This window comes from Diceros bicornis, chromosome 18, assembly GCF_020826845.1.
Source record: "Diceros bicornis minor isolate mBicDic1 chromosome 18, mDicBic1.mat.cur, whole genome shotgun sequence".
Taxonomy (NCBI): domain Eukaryota; kingdom Metazoa; phylum Chordata; class Mammalia; order Perissodactyla; family Rhinocerotidae; genus Diceros; species Diceros bicornis.
The window spans coordinates 5721457-5727226 of record NC_080757.1 but is presented as its reverse complement, the minus strand read 5'-3'; positions in this window follow the sequence as shown (position 1 = coordinate 5727226).

Sequence of the window (5770 nt, the reverse complement as noted above, 5' to 3'; positions counted from 1 at the left end):
GGATAAAAGAATGGGCAATAGAGGACTCCCACTGGGCTGGCAAAAAAACAATCAAGAGACAGGTAGAGGTAAAGTTTTTGAGAAGGCAGCTTTGTAGAATAATCCAGATGGAAGGAAATATGTGGAACTTGGCCCCAAGACACGACTGGAAGTCTTGCTAGAAGGAATTGGGGGTGAAACACTAGTGAGCAGTTGTCAGGGCAATTTTTACTTTCCAGAGGGGGAAGAAAAACCAAAGAAATGCCTCATGTTATTATTCATGAAAAGAGCTTAATGGCCAAGTGGGAACATTTGTTAGGGGAAAAAGTGAAAGGAAGAGTTTAAAAGCTAAGACAGCCTGGTGACTATTTTAGAATAGCTTGCTAAAAGTCCGGGATAAATGCATGCCAAGGAAGCAAAAGACCTGGCACTTTAAAGAAAACAACAAAAGCACACATACAACTCTTCATGGTCAACTGGCAAAATAAAATAGGTTTTTCTCCTGCCATTTTTCAAAAATGGAAAGACAGGCTCAGTGAGGAAAACAGGAAGGCATACACTAGAAATTAGACATGCCCAGAAAAGAATTTAAGAGAGTATTGGTAAGGGACTCCAAGGCTAAAAATAATAGACTCTTTATATTTACGAAAAGGGCGAGGTTAGCTAGAGGCTCAGGGAGCCGGTTAAATGGATGTTGTGCAAACTCAAAACTCAGATAAACTACAGCAATGGCAACAACACAACAGAAAATTTTTAGTGACTACTGGCCATACATCAGGCACGGCGCCAAGTATTTTATATACATTGCCTGATTTAATCCCTACAACTTCCTGCTATTAATCTCATTTTGCAGATGAGGAAACTGAGGCACAGAGAGGTTAAGTGATTTGCCCAAAGTCACGCAGCCGGTAAGTAACAAACCTGAGATATGAATGCAAGTCTGAGTCTAGAGTCTGTATATTCTGTGTTTTAGGATTTGCTAGCAAATTACCAAATAGATCAGAGTTACTGGACCAATTACTGGAAAATACACAGGCTGGAACTGTCAAGCCAGATATAGATACAGCAGGTAAAGATTAGATGGTACCTACATGAGGAGTCATGGATAAATTGTGGTGTTATCAACACGCAGCCTCTGAGCTGGAGTGATGAGTAATATGATCTCTGCCCCTCCTGTAGCCCAGTCCCCACCTCCAAAGTAAACCCAGAGGGAACTACAGAGCTGTGAGTTCAGATTTCATACCAGATAATTTAGTGTTAAGTTAGTTACTGGGTATTTAACAAAATCTCACCCACCTAGAAAAAGTCACACCACAGTATGTGAGAAAGGAATGTATGCCTCTCTCATCTGCTAAAGCGAGCTCCATGCTTTAATTTGCCCCTTCAAATGGTTAAAGAGAACTAATGGCTTTGATAGATTTTGACATTATTTATTTTGACATTATTTGAGACCCTGCCTTGTTCCAAAGGGGCTTAGGAGAGATGAATAAAACACAAGTTAAATTAAAAGAGAAAGCGAGAAAGGCAAGGGTAGGGACAAGAACTGTGGTTGGAAATCGGGCTAAACCCTGTCACATTGGTCCACTCATTTAGATTCTAAGTTTTCTAGCACTTAACACACACATACACATACACATGTTCAAAAAGAAACATTGTCAACTATAAAATTTATAGTTTCAAACAGATGAAAGCAGATCAATTGCTCAGGAGAATCTATTTGTTGTAGATACTAGCATAGTGCAGGAATTTATTCTGGGGGTACACATAAAGAGGATCCTGTGCTAACAACTTCTCATCATCACTATGGTGAATACAAGGCTGAGTTTCAACAAGCCATTTCTTACATCTACTCTCAATTTAGAGACAGAGAGCATCAAAACAAAGCATTGTATAAAAATATCCCACAGGGTCAGACTTGGATGCTCTTGAAATAATTTTGTGTCAAAGACTTATTTATTTATTCGGGTTACTAAAGGATTGTAAAATGGTTTAATTATTTGTTACTTGGTAGGCAAGATTAGGAATAAATTATCAACTCTCTAAATGAAGAAATATTGGTATCTTTCCTAGGAAGGAATACTTTTATAAATGATGTGGCGTGAAGTGTCTAGAGCGAGATCTTTGGGCTTGGTGTTGGTGCTAAATTTTCTGAGGTTGTATACTTATTCATTTATTTATTCACCAAATATTTATTAGACACAATCATTTTCCAGGCAAACATGGTATGAGGTTCTGGGGCTACATTAGTCTTCATCCTCATGGAAATTCCATTTTGTTGATAAACCACAGGATTGTTTCATAAAACTGGACAAGAAGGAAAATTTTGTCAGATGCTTTTAATGAAAAATGCAAGGTGGTTGCACTTTGTGCAAGAGATGCATTCCTGAAAACCTAGCATAATTCAGGACTAATTTTCCCCTAGGAACAGATATAGAAGTGGAGTGAAGGAGCAAATTAAATTGGGGGACCATATACTCTTTCAAAAGTTATTACACATTTTTGCTTTAAGATTGCTTTTTATTTCCACAGCAGTGTCTCTAATGTTTGTCTTAGTACTCTCTCCAAAATTAACAGCACAGCACATTTTGGTAGTTTGACCTACTTCTTGGTGTTTTATTACATTTAACATGTTTCTAAAAGTTAGTGGTTTCCAAGTGCACTTTTAAGCAGCAGCTCTAGCACCACAACATAGTGAATGTTTGGATGATGTTGTTAAAGGAGATATTTTTTCAGGATTACATTAATAATAATAATGCGTGTTAAATAATGAGTTTTAATAATAATACATATTAAGACCAAAATAATGGTTACCAGAATTGCTCAAGAGTACCAATGCATCTTAATTGCACCATGCTTCATGAAATACTGACAAAAATGGTGGGTATTTTATTTTTTACCAGTCAGTTACGCAGTCATGTGGCAATGGCACAAAAAGTTCTTACAATTGAGTCTGGCAGTCAGTTTTAAAATTTTGCAATTCTTGACACTTCTTTAAAAAATTTGAAATCTCTACACTTTATTTTGGCATAAAGTATGATCTTAATAACACTTTGTACTGCACTGTTTCAAATTTGCCTACTTCAAATTCACATAAAACGTGACAGTCTTTTCAGAGCCAGGCAGCCTTGACTCCTAGCTTCACCTTTGGTCAAGATTCATACATGTTTAAGCCTTAGAATCAGGAGTCATGAATTAGGAAACCAGAAAATAAATAAAGCCAAGGAGATGGGTTCCAGGAATGAACCGCTGAATACTTGCCCTTCGTGCCAGCAGCAGTCTGTCTTTTTGTATACTTGGCTTTGATTTTACAGGTACTGCTGTAGAATATCTTTATTGGAATCTCCTTGCACCTTGCCTAAATCATCATTACTTCCAACTTAGTAGGGTTCCAATGAGGTTTTCTGGCTCCAACAAACCAAGCACACTCTTCCTCATTAAGTAGAGTGATGCCCACTACCAACATTCCTGTCTGGTCCTCCTTTGCAGAGAGAAAAGCCCTCCAATGAACTAATATGTGTGTGTGGTGGGAGAGAACTAATCAAGCTATCAGAACTAAGAGTCTTGTAATCCTTTTTGTTTCTGTTGCACTAATTGTAATGTCTCTTCTTTCATTTTAATTTTATTTGAGGCTTCTCTCCTTGTTTTTCATAGTTAGTCTAGCTAAAGATTTGTCAATTTTGTTGATCCTTTCAAAAAACAAACACTTATTTTCACTGATTTTTTTCCTAGTATTTTTCTATTCTCTATTTTGTTTGTTTCTGCTTTTTTCTTTATTATTTCCTTCCTCCTGCAATTACACGCCAACAAGTTGGATAACCTAGAAGAAATGGATAAATTCCTAGAAATATATATTCTACCAAGACTGAATCATGAAGACATAGAAAATCTGAACAGACTAATAACTGTAGGAAATTGAATCGGTAATCAAAAACCTGCTAACAAAGAAAAGCCCAGAACCAGATGGCTTCACTGGTGAATTCTACCAAACATTTAAAGAAGAAGTAATGCCAGCACGTTCCAAACTCTTCCAATAATTTGAAGAGGAAGCAACACTTCCAAACTCATTTTATGAGGCCAGGATTACCCAGAAAAAGACACTATAAGAAAAGAAAACTACGGGCCAATACCCCTGATGAATGTAGATGCAAAAATCCACAACAAAATACTAACAAATTAAATTCAGCAGCATATTAAAAAGATCATACACCATGACCAAGTGGGATTTATCCTTGGGATTCAAGAATGCTTCAATCTATGAAAATCAATCAATGTGATATACCATATAAACAGAACAAAGGGTAAAAATTACATGATCATCTCAATAGACGCAGAAAAACCATTTGACAAAATTCAATAGCATTTCATGATAAAAACATTCAACAAATAGAAGGAAATTACTTCACTATAATAAAGGCCATATATGAAAAGTCCATAGCTAACATCACATTTAATGGTAAAAAACTGAAAGCTTTTCCTCTAAGATCAGGCACAATACAAGGATGTCCACTCTCATCACTTCTATTCAACAGAGTACTAGACATTCTTACCCGAACAATTAGGCAAGAAAAAGAAATAAAAATCAACCACATTGGAAAAGAAGAGTAAAATTATCTCTGTTCACAGATGACATAATTTTATAAGTAAAAAATTCTAAAAACACTATTAGAACTAATAAATGAATTCAGTAAAGTTGCAGAATACAAAAACAACAAACAAAAATCAGTTGTGTTTCTATATACTAGCAACAAACGATCCAAAACTTAAATTAAGAAAACAATTACATTTATAATAGCGTAAAAAAGAATAAAATACTTAGGAATAAACATAACCAAGGAGACAAAAGACTTGCACACTGAAAACTACAAAATATTGTTGAAAGAAATTAAAGAAGACACAAATAAATGGAAAGATATCCTGTGTTTATGGCTTAGAAGAGTTAATGTTGTTTAAATGTCCATAGCACCCAAAGAAATTGACAGATTCAGTGCAATCCCTATCAAAATTTCAATGGCAATTTTTTATCAGAATAGAAAAAATAATCCTAAAATTCATATGGAAGCAGAAAGGACACAGAATAGCCAAAACAATCTTGAAAAAGAACAAAGCTAGAAGCCTCACACTTCCTGAGTTGAAAACACATTACAAAGCTACAGTAATCAAAACAATATGGTCCTGGCATAAAAACAGACATATAGATCAATGATCCTGGCATAAAGATAGGCAAAGCCATATAGAATAGAGATCCCAGAAATAGATTCATGCAAATAAGGTCAACTGATTCTTGACAAATATGCCAAGAATACACAATGGTGTTGGGAAAACTGAATATCCACATGCAAAAAGAGTGAAATTGGACCCCTCTCTCACACTATACACATAAATCAATTCAAAATGTATTAAAGATGTAAGTGTAAAATCCGAAACTGTAAAACTCATAAAAGAAAACGTAGGGGTAAATCTTTAGGACATGAGTCCTGGCAATGATTTCCTGGATATGACTCCAAAGCACAGGCAACAAAAGCAAAAATAAACAAGTGGGGCTACATCAAACCAAAAACTTCTGCACAGCAAAGGAAACCATCAACAGAGTGAAAAAGCAACCTATGGAATGGGAGAAAATATTTGAAAACCATATAACTGATAAGGGGTTAATATCCAAAATAGATAAAGAATTCATACAAATCAATGACAAGAGAAAAACAATCCAATTAAAAAATGGGCAGAGGAACTGAATAGACAGTTTTCCGAAGAAGACATACAAATGGCCAACAGGTACATGAAAAGGTGCTCA